General features: G+C 37.6%; 1 protein-coding gene across 1 annotated transcript in view; it reads right to left on the bottom strand.

The window, feature by feature from the left end:
- Window positions 1–12604, bottom strand: part of LOC150106633 (cGMP-dependent 3',5'-cyclic phosphodiesterase-like) — a 302619-nt gene that overhangs the window by 57536 nt on the left and 232479 nt on the right. The window lies entirely within an intron of this gene.

The raw sequence follows: 12604 nt of genomic DNA on the forward strand, positions 1-12604 counted from the left end.
ACATGTTGCCAAGATATGACAATAGTGAAATGAGAAGGATAACAGAAATAATGAATAACAAGATGACTGAGTTGTGTGAAACAAAGGAAATTCAGTTTGTGAATCTGTGGAATGAATTTGAAGGGAAGTTAGAATAGTTTAAAGTTGATGGATTGCATTTAAATGGTCTGGTGTTCATTTAGAAAGGCTGTTGTTTGTTGAAAAGGCACAGAATCCAGATGTTGATGTAGGTAATGATCTAAGGGTAGTTGTGAAGCAGATAGCACAACTAACCAGGTTGTACAACAGGAGGAAGATGATATGAGGTTGAAGATGTGGTTGTAGTAGCACAAGGTGATGGAATGCATACAGGTGAGGATGAGACAGGTATGAATGGCAATCAGAGATAGAATCAGAGAAATAGGAGTGGCGAGGCTGAAGAGAGAGGTGCAATATAGCAGCTAGAATAAAAAAATGTTGGTGCTGGTGGAATGGCCTGAAAGAAACAGGAATTGTTATGTTTGTATACAAATAAGGAGTATTTGAGAAAAGAGAATAAAATACCTATCTTGAATATTCGAGATAAGAGAAGAGAAAGATAAAACATTAAAGCCTGAAGCAACCACAGGCTTTAATGTTTTAGATTTGGTGATAACTTCACAAGATATAGTTGGTAATGAATTATTGACATTGCTGCCAGTTGGTGAGAGTGATCACGAGGTACTTGTTTGGGAACAAGAAAAGTTACTGTAAAAACGGATATATGCTAATCACTTAAGGAATTGACAACGTAGATACGAATATAAATTAAATTGCACTTTAATAAATATTTCCGATATTTCGGGATTGTCAGGTTGCCATCTTCAAAAGGAACTTACAAAAAAAGGCATGTGCACGTAGGCACTATAACACAGTAACTGAGAATGAAGTGATGAAGCTAATGTTCTCCTAAAAGTCCTGATGGTGCCCTCTAGCAGGCTAAGTAGGTGTTCTTGGCCATTGGGCTGAAGGTCTGCTGATGTAAGCCTCCCAAATTTGGGGAAGTCGCATACAACCAAATTTGTTGAGGTTTGGAGAGTTTCTTATTGCTGAGGCCGATTCCATAAATAGTGTTTCGAATTTGTATCTGCTACGGTGTATAACTGTATCTTTCTTCTACTGTATTCTGTGGCATGTATCCAGAGCATGGTCTGCAAGACCAGAATGGCTGTACTTGTGAAAACGGATGTAGTTTTCACAAGTACAGCTTGTCGCTGTCCTGCCTGTTTGGCCAAAGTAAGACAGTTTACAAGATTTTTTTTAAGATTTTTGGAAAAAATTACCAAAATCTTAAAAAAACATGACCCTGACCTCCTGTTACAGGCTATAGAGAAAATTGGCATCCCTTATCTGCTCCACTAAAGACCAACCACTTCCTCTAGACCTACCTGGTGTATACCAGGTCCCTTGCAGCAGTAAACTGTCTTACTTTGGCCAAACAGGCAGGACAGCGAATATCAGAATTTCTGAACACAAAGACTACATCTGTTTTCACAAGTACAGCCATTCTGATCTTGCAGACCATGCTCTGGATACACGCCACAGAATACGGTGGAAGAAAGCTACAGTAATACGCCGTAGCAAATACAAATTCGAAAGACTATTTATGGAATCAGCCTCAGCCCTAAGAAACTCTACAAACCTCAACAAATTTGGTTGTATGCGACTGCCCCAAATTTGGGAGGCTTACAACAGCAGACCTTCAGCCCAACAGCCAAGAACACCTACTTAGCCCACTAGAGGGCACCATCAGGACTTTTAGGAGAACAATAGCTTCATCACTTCATTCTCAGTTACTGTGTTGTAGTGCCTATATGCACGTGCCTTTTTTTGTAAGTTCCTTTTGAAGATGGCAATGTGACTTTGCCGAAATATCGGAAATATTTATTAAAGTGTAATTTAATTTATATTCATATCTACGTTGTCAATTCCTTAAGTGAGTTAGTAATGCATAACCAACGTATAAGCCTGTCTACAAGGATATATGTGAAAGTATAAGGTGGGTGATTATGGGAAGCTCTGTAGTCAACTAGCATCAATATGGTTAGTAAATGAGCTGAGCAGAAAAGATGTTGGCAGTGTATGGAAATTCATAAGGCAGTATCTGACAAAAGCAATGTATAATTCCAGGGAGTCCATCCCTGGAAGTTATGAAAGGAAACTGTTTGAAAGAGGGTGAGAGTGGTTTCTTTGCATGGAGGGTGGTTGAACCATGGAATGCATTGCCTGATGGAGTGGTGAGAGTGAGCACAGTCAATGAGTTTAAGGAGTGGTATGATAGACTTTGTGTTTCTCAGGGGGGGGGGACCTCCCCTCGATGAGTCTTGATAGACTTTGTATTTCTTAGGAAGGACCTCCCACGATGAGTCTTGACTCCATGGAGGCCTGAATAATAATAATAATAATAATAATAATAATAACTGCATAACAATGGTTAAGTGAGTAAATAGAATAGGAGTGAAATGGACAAACAGTGAAAGCAAGCAAGCTGTGCTTAAAACAAAAATGCTATGAAGGAGGTACAAGACAGCTGAGGCACTTAGATCCATGAAGAGTATAAAGTTCAGGACAGGAAGGTGACAAGCAGATAAAGAAAGAAAAGGTGCAGTATGAAAGGAGATTGACTGGTCAGGCCAAGGTTAATTCCAGGGAATCCTTCCACTATATGGAGAGAAAGAATAACTATGACAGGCTGACACTGGTGAACAGTCATGGCAGCAGAGTGACTGTCACAAACAATATAGTGGAATTATTGAATGAACACTATACCATATTGGTGTAAATGATGCTGTGTAATATTTAGAAGGGAAGGAAGTATTAGAAGAATTGAAAGTGAAAGAATCAGGAGTGTATCAAGTGTTGATTATGTTAAATGTAAATAAGGCTGTAGGAGTGGATGACATATCACCATGTATTCCTAGATTGTAAGGTTCTTAAGGAGTGAAAAGAAGGCAAATAGTACCACTCATAAGCGTGGTTCAAGGACAGAAGTTTCCAATTACAGACCAATCTGTATATCTGCAGTTGTAGTCAAAGTGTTGAAGAAATTGGTAAAGAATAGAATATAAGATTGGGTGACTAGACATACTATTCTTAACTTGTACACTAACTTATCATAGATTACCACATGATAAGTTAGTGTAAAAGCTGTAGACATTGGGAATAGATTGATCAGTAATTGGCTCTCTGAGTGATACCAGCAAGTTAAGCATGATGGAGCAGTGTCTCAAAAAAGGTAACCAGTGGCATTCCCCAGGGTTCTGTTTTTGGAGCTCTCCTGTTGTTTAACTTGTTTGTACATGATATATCATGTGGATTGGCTGGGGATCTTCAGTTGTTTGCTGATGATACAAAGTTGGGGAGAATTATAAGCACTGCTGATATTAATTCCCTTCAAGAAGATTTGCATAGACTTTTGATTTAGACAAAGGGGCAGGATTGTAGTTTTAATATTAAAAAGTGCAAGGAGTTGCATTTTGGAGTGCAGAATATATGGCTGTATATACTATATTGATGGTGCTGCAATGCAGGTTGTGGATGAGATTCAAGATTTGGGAGTGATGGTTGACAGCAGACTGAAGTTAGTGGGCATATTGCAAGTGTTGCAATGATATGAAGCTACCATGATGCTGCTATGATATGAAGACTCTAACATGTAGGGATAAGGAGGTGGTTGAACCACTGCATAAAGCAACTTGTCAGACCACACGTACTATTGTGCTCAGATCTGGTTCACCTGGTTTTCAGTGTGATGTGAAAACATTGAAAAGGGGTCTAGAGAAAAGTGACTAAGATAATATCAGGATTCTGGAATGCTGGCTATGGAGAGAGAGATTAACAAAATTTGGATTGCAGAGTTTTCTGCATAGGAGAAAATGAGATGATATGATAGAAACGTTTAAGTTCGTGAAGGGATTCTATTGGATAAATCCAGAATGAATTATAAAAAGAGGAGAAGGCGAGAGGCCATACCTGGAAGTTGTATAAGAGTGTGGTGAAGAAGGATGTGAGGAGAAGATTTTTTATATGAAGAATTGTCAGTGAATGGAATGCATTACCAGAATCTGTTTTTAATGCAGGAAGTGTTAAGTATTTTAAGATTCAATATGATAGATGTGCTGTTGGTGTTGAATAAACCTTCCATGATGAGTCTGCCGACTGTATGGAAGGCACAACAACAACAATAATAATATCTTATCATTCAATCATGTCCCCTCTTTTATTTTATTTTTTTTGTCTATAAGCTTTTTTGAAGGCTACAGACCTTTAACCTATTCTCCCAGAAAGCATTCCATAAACCTGCCACATTTTTGGTTACTTGCTTCCAGATCCTTTCACACCACTTCATCTCCATATAATCCAGGTGACTAGACCTATATGCAGTAGTCCAGACACAGCCTTATGAAAGCTTTGTAAAGGAGAATGATAACCAACTTCACCCTATTTGTCAATCTACTCTTCAACAATCACGTAATCTGATATATATACCATTTTGGTCAGCTTTGCAAATATGTCCTCTAAATTTCAACTCCCTGTCCACAGTCAACCCCAAATCTCTGGCTTCATCAATTTCCTGCAATTTAATTCCATCAATATAGTATAGATTGTGATCTCTTTACCCCAAAGCACACAGCCATTTACTGTTGTCTCATAACATCAACCTATTTAAGTCATCCTGCAGGTTCTCTATCATCATCAAACAATTTAATATTTCTATTTAAATAGTTTCCTATATCACTGATGTATATATTAAACAGCAGGGGACCAAGTACTGAGCTCTGGTATGCCACTAGTCATCCACTTTCTCAGAGACTCAACCCTCATATACAACTCTTTGTGATGTCTGTCCTTCAGTTACTCTGTTATCAAAATCAACAGCTTCATATCCATATTATTATTATTATTATTTAGGGCATCTTCATGGAGTCCAGAGACTCATCATGGGAGACCCACATCAAACCATCATACACACAAATCGTATCATACCTCTCCTTGAATCCATTCACCATCAGGGAACTCACTAATTAGAATGGATTGCCAATTCTGGCAATCCATTCCACTCACTCCACTCACCATGCAAAAAATTTGGTCTGCACACCCCTACTAACCACACTCTTACATAACTTCCATGGATGGCCCCAGTTCTCTGATTATTTGTCTATAAAAATTTGTTTGCATCAAATTTATAAAACCCCTTAATATTTTAAAACTTTCTATCGTGACCCTCCTTTTCTGCCTATCAACTAAACTTTGTAACCCACAAACCTTCAACCTATCCTCATAGGCAGTATTCGACAGACCTGTCACCATCTTGGTCACTCGTCTCTGAATCTTTTTGACCATCTCCTGGTCCCAAGAAACTCAGGTGACCAAATCTGTGTGCAGTAATCAAGATATGGCTGAATCATGGAACTTTAACTCTTTGTCTACCATTATCCCCAAGTCTCTAGCCTTGTCAATTTCCTGCAAACCAATACCATCAATATGATACACCATAAGCAACCTTTTCAACTCAAAGTGCATAACCTTACATTTTGCAACATTACATTGACAATCCTTTGATTACACTGAATTACATTGATTATCATTTGCCCACAATACCAATTTATATACTGTATTTTCCGGTGTACAAGACGCACTTTTTTACCTTAAAAATTCATCTTAAAAATGGGGTGCGTCTTATATAACGAAGGTAAAGACTGCTTCCTCTTTTCAAAGTCATACGCACTCCCTTTTATGTTCCAAGATCTTTGTAGGTGGTTAATGGTGTAATCAAATTGATGCGTGACTTCTAGCGCGTCATTGGCTAAGAACGGGGAGTCCCTATTCAAGTTTCATAATATCTTATCTGAGTAATCAGTTACTGATGTTTATCAGTATTGAGTTGACGTGTTGAGATATTTTGTGTTGGTAAATCATCCTACAGGATATCTACATCACCTTTACCAACTATTGCTCTCCTCAGCTTTGCATCATCAGCAATCAACTGAATATCCCTTCTTAAATCTTTCCCTATGTCATTGATATACAAATTAAAGGGTAGTGGCCCTGGTACCAAACCCTGTGGTATTCCACTAGCCACCATCATTCTCCTAGACTCTATCCCACCACATACTACTCTCTGGTGTCTATACATCAATCATCCTCCCTATCCATGCTACTAGCCTCATATTCATTCCCATCCTTTCCAGTTTTTGTAATAGTTTTCCATGTAGTATTTTGTCAAATGCCTTGGCAAAGCCGAGCAGTATCATGGCATAGCCATTACCTTTATCACTTTATTATAAAATGCGAATAAGTTACAGAGTAGAGCATTCCTATCCACCCACTGTTGTATTTTACTTTTCACCAACTTTTCCAGTACTTTAACAACCACTCCCGATATATTAATTGGTCTGTAATTTGCTACCTCTGTCTTAAGTTTTAAAAGAGGTAAACCGTGAGTAGACATAACTATACATAAAAATATAACGGAAAAACTCACGTAGAAAAATTATTTAATGGTATAATTTTCGCCCGTGTGTCACAGGCATCTTCAGTACAATTAGGCACAAAAATTAAACATTAACTGACAATTCCAAAAAGCGCCACCTAAGTAGCTGGTGTAAGATAACTAAAAAGGTCAATAACTTTCCTAAAAAAAAAAAAAAAAAAAAAAATTAATACAATAAAAAGTTAGGAAAGATTAGCTGATTTGTAAAGTACTATCTCCCATAAAGGGGACAGACGTAAGCCGTCGGATCTGTTTAAGTTAGGAGAATGAAGTAGAGTTTCACATGCTTCTTTATAAAGGCGTTCCATGAGAAACTGACTTTTGTGAAGAACTCTTGTCTTTTTCCAATGAACTCTGTGTCTAGTGAAGATGGCATGTTCTGCAAGTCCAGACTTTTCAGGTTTAAAGTATTCAATATAAGATTGGTGTTCTTCTAGCCGAATGGAGGCAGATCTTCCCGTTTGTCCGAAATAACATAATCCACAAGAGCACGGAATCTGGTAGACACCTGGATGATTGAGATGTGGAAGCTTGTCCTTGGGAGAAGCGAGAAAGGTGGAGATTTTTCTAAAAGGTCGAAAGGCAACAAAAATATTCAGTGGTTTTAAAATTTTTGCTATACGTTCACTGATGCCTTGTATATAAGGGATGGTAATGCGCGTTATTTCCTCTGTGTTTGAAGAGGGAGACATATTAAATCTACTCAAAGTTCTTTTAATGAAGCAATTCTTATAGCCATTAGATAGAAAGGAAGAAGTTATATATCGTATTTCTTTCTGTAAAAGATCGTCTGTAGAACAAAAGGAGTGGGCCCGATGAACCAGTGTTTTAATAGTTCCTGCCTTTTGACTGGGATTGTTCTACAGACGATCTTTTACAGAAAGAAATACGATATATAACTTCTTCCTTTCTATCTAATGGCTATAAGAATTGCTTCATTAAAAGAACTTTGAGTAGATTTAATATGTCTCCCTCTTCAAACACAGAGGAAATAACGTGCATTACCATCCCTTATATACAAGGCATCAGTGAACGTATAGCAAAAATTTTAAAACCACTGAATATTTTTGTTGCCTTTCGACCTTTTAGAAAAATCTCCACCTTTCTCGCTTCTCCCAAGGACAAGCTTCCACATCTCAATCATCCAGGTGTCTACCAGATTCCGTGCTCTTGTGGATTATGTTATTTCGGACAAACGGGAAGATCTGCCTCCATTCGGCTAGAAGAACACCAATCTTATATTGAATACTTTAAACCTGAAAAGTCTGGACTTGCAGAACATGCCATCTTCACTAGACACAGAGTTCATTGGAAAAAGACAAGAGTTCTTCACAAAAGTCAGTTTCTCATGGAACGCCTTTATAAAGAAGCATGTGAAACTCTACTTCATTCTCCTAACTTAAACAGATCCGACGGCTTACGTCTGTCCCCTTTATGGGAGATAGTACTTTACAAATCAGCTAATCTTTCCTAACTTTTTATTGTATTATTTTTTTTTTTTTTTTTTTTTTTTTTTTAGGAAAGTTATTGACCTTTTTAGTTATCTTACACCAGCTACTTAGGTGGCGCTTTTTGGAATTGTCAGTTAATGTTTAATTTTTGTGCCTAATTGTACTGAAGATGCCTGTGACACACGGGCGAAAATTATACCATTAAATAATTTTTCTACGTGAGTTTTTCCGTTATATTTTTATGTATAGTTACCTCTGTCTTGGAGCCACTTTTATGCAATGGTACTACAGTATCTTACCCTCTTTCCACTCCCTTGGAAACTGCCAGAGATGAGACTGGCATTTCCTCTGATGACCAACTTCATCAGAGGAAATGCCAATTCTCTTGTACATTCATGTAGTACATAGACTGATATGCCATCCAGTCCCACTGCTGTGTTCACATTGATATTTTTTAATATGCGGAACACTTGTTCATCTACCTCAATTTTGATTTGTGTCTCTGTAACATCAGCAACTATAAAATCTCCACCTAGATGATGCAACTTTGCAAAATGATCACTCTGCAACTCAACTATTTCTTTTGGCTCAGTCACCTTCCTACCTTGAGTATTGGTTAAATCATTCTACTATAGTCATTTTTCCTCCTACTTTCTACATAATGAAAAACTCTTTTGGGTTTACTTTGGCCTGTTTAGCTAATGCTCTCTCATAGTCTGATTTGGCCTTTCTTACCATACTAGTTACCCTTCTTTCTTGCACATGAATATTCTGATCACTATTTTCTTTATATTTCCTCCACAATGTTTTTTTTTTAAATAGCTCTCGCTTCATAGCCCTACTCATCCACATAATTCCAATTTGGTTTATCCTCCTGACTTTTGGCATGCAGTCTGATCCTGCTACCCTCAAGCAATCTCTGACTACCTGCCATGTACTACAGACATTCTTGCCTTGTAGCTTCTCAAGCCATGGCACTGTTCCAAGATGACTCCCGAGTTTCTCATAATTACCAGCCTTATAGTTGAACATAACTCCCCACCCCCTTCTTGACAGAGAACTCCACATGTTTAGCAACTTCCCAGAACAAGACAGCATGGTTATTCTCCCCAATTGGAGGCAGAGTGTCTACCTTGGTTATGAATACATCTTCTTATGATATTATCAGATCCAACATCCTCAAATCCCTTGTCCCCTGTGAAACATGTTGTTTCATGTAATTATCTCTAGCAATTGTATAAATCCCATATCATATCATATATCTATCCCCATTTGCTCCAATTTATACAACAGAGTTCCATGTGGCATCCTGTCAAATACCTTTGCAAAGGGAAATAATGAGTAGAGCAGTATCACTGAATAATTAATTCCTTTATCCAACTTGATTGTCACTTTATTATAAAAAGTTAGCTAATTACTATGGCAAGAGCTATCCTTCACAAAACCATTGCCCCTATAAAGTATTATATTCTTGTCCACCCAGTTCTGAATTCTATTTTTTATCAACTTTTCCAATACCATAACCATCCCTTTCGAGATACTGATTGGCAAAAAATTTGCTACTTCTATTTTGCAGCCTCTTTTCTGCAGTCAAGCTATTTTGTCCTCTTTCCACTCCTTTAAATTCAATATTCAATTCTCTTGCACATTCTCATAATACCCAGGCTGATATACCCTAATCCCATAGTGATGTTTGCATTAAGGTTTTGCAACACTGTAAGCACTCAATTCACCTTCTATTCTCACATCAACAAATGTCACATTTGGTACTGCAATATCTCTGACTGGATGGTAAGCTCTAACAAAATGATCACTCAGTTTCACAAAACTATTTTATTTGCTTCTGGAATCTCCCTGTCATCAGCACTCATTGAAGTCATACTTCTACAGTCATTCTTCCTTTGAAGAACTGCTCACTCCATATCACCCCTAGTCTTCTGCCAGAAGGAAATCAGAAGAATTCTCAATAACGTGGAAACAAACAAGGCATCTGGTCCTGATGTTATCACACCAATTATGCTAAATATTTGTGCTCTGGAATTAACACCACCCTGTGTTGCCTCTTCAATCTATCCTTTTCAAGTGACATCTGTCTTACAACAAGGAAATAGGCCTACATCTATCCTATTCCAAAGAAAGGTGAAAAAAGTCAGCCAACAAAATAATGTCCAATTGTTCTTTGATGCTCTTTCAAAAACTATTGAGAAGGTAATCAACAGCCAATTTCTGCACTAACTTGGGACCCATCAGCTAATTAGTAACCAACAATATGGATTCTACCACTCTCAATCCATAGCTGATCTAGCATTCATCATTCACCTCTGAACTCAAAGCCACAGAAAAATTTTGAAAAACTCATGTGATCATACCTGACATTTCTGAACCATTTTTGGCACAGGAGCCTACTCAGCAAGCTACCATCTTATGGTCTGCCTTTCACATTCTGCAAGTGTATTGCCAATTTCCACACTGGTCACTCTCTACAAGTCACAACAGATGATTTCCTCTCCCCGATTTCCCCACCAATGCAGGAGTACTCCAGACCTTTGCAAGTATAACTCACTCGCAATTATAACTCTTCTTGTCAGCTCACCTGTATCATACTGTGGTAACAGACTAAATCTTTACTTTCTCACTCTTCTTATTTGCTTATAACTATAATTCTTTCAAATCTTGAATAGTATACTTGTCACCAACTATATCATTAATACTCATCAAAATAATCATCTCTTTTACTTTACCTCTCTGCATCCTTACAGCATTGCTAAATCCTTAATCAGTACCCCAGGGAAACATTACTTTATCACGTTCTCCTCAAGCATGCCTCTTATCATGGAATATTATGTGAAACTCGATCCTTATCCTCACTCTTTTGCTTCTTCATACTTTGCTTTCTGTCTCCTCTCATCTTTTACTTCTCACCATGCTTACACCATGTAAGAACATTATCCCTATCATTACTATCTGGCTGTTCTCTTCATTTTCCATTATTACTCATGCTGTGTACATCCTTGCTCACCTTCAACACAAACTTGGTGTGTTCAGGAGTGACAGGGAGAATATAAGGGGGGAGGAGTGTTATTGATGATAGCTGATTAGCTGCAGCCAAGGAGAATAAAAGTGGAACTGCAGGATAGAGAAAAGAGCATATTTGAGGCTATTTAGGGTGAGATTGAGACTAGCAGAACAAAATATACAGTTTGGTGCCGCTATAGACCAGGTGATGGAATAATGGTAAACATAGTATGCATAAGCAAATAGAAGAAATGAGTGGAAGGAGGGTAATTATTATGGGAGATTTCAACTAAGGTAACATTGATTGGAAGGAGAGGACACATGGGAGGAAGGAATTGGATTTTATGCAGTTATTAAGAGATAACCATCTGTGACAGCATGTAATGGAAAATACTAGGGGGTCAGAGAGTGCTTGACATAGTAATTACATCTGAGAATTTGGCTGTAACTTTCTTCTTGATGGGGAGGAGTGGAGAGGATCCAGAGACAAATGACCAAGATGATAGCAGGTCTATGAAATGAACCTTATGAGAACAGGTTGAAGATTGTGGGTTGCAGAAATGGGTTGATAGGTGGAAAATTGGTGATATGATTGAGACATTCAAATTACTGAAGGGTTTCTATAAGATTAATTCAGAAGATATTTTTGAGAACAGGACTGGTGGTGGGAGGACTAGGGTGCCATACATGGAAGCTGGGCAAGAGTGTGGTTAGCACGAGTGTTAGAGCTAGGATTTTTACTTGGAGAGTGGTGAATGAGTGGAATAAGCTGCCAGAGTCTGTTGTGGGCCATAACTGTGAATGAGTTCAAGTCGAGGTATGATAGATACTGTGTGAATGTCGAATAGTTGTTCTTGACATGATGTTAGGGCCTCCCTCAATGAGTCTATCGACTCCTTGGAGTTGCCCGTAATAATAAGAATAATAATAACTTGCAACAACCTCACTGCAATTGACACTTGTATTTTCTCATATCTTATCATTCATCTTTCTTCTCTTATTTGTCTTACTTTCCCCACACTTCTGGTACTCTCAAAATACTTCCTACACATGCATTCACTTTCATTCTCTTTCCTACAAAGTGGATACATTTCACACATACTGCAGTGAACAAAATCACATACTGCAACTGTCTGCCATTGGTCTTCACATCAGCACCATATACTTATAATAAAAGTGGTAGCGCTTAGAACCACAGAAATAAGCAAATGACCCTTAAAAGCAAACAAACACTCATAACAAGAGTAATTCAAAAAAAATAAATCCATTTTCACTAATTATTTTCAAAAGCAGCTTATTTTTCAGCTCCTAAAATTGTGACTTCGAATTCCATTACCCTCTATAGGGCATCCCAAATCACATAATGAATATGTCAGCATATTCTTCATTAAAGCAATTACAATCAAAAGGTTCTGATATTGTATTTTATTAACAATTATGTGAAATTAATAGATCCATAACATTCACTAAATACACTACGACTGCTGCCTTCTGAATGTAAAGAAATATATTGCAGCTATAGTTATTTTCATATCACTTTTCTAGCATTAGATTCTAACTAAAATAGACCTTCCTTGCTATTCAGAACTACTTTAGATGTTATGGAATTTATTATATTAGTAGCATA

Source organism: Typopeltis vanoorti, chromosome 5 (genome assembly GCF_054136105.1).
Source record: "Typopeltis vanoorti isolate ZY-2024b chromosome 5, IOZ_Tvanoo_1.0, whole genome shotgun sequence".
Lineage (NCBI taxonomy): Eukaryota > Metazoa > Arthropoda > Arachnida > Uropygi > Thelyphonidae > Typopeltis > Typopeltis vanoorti.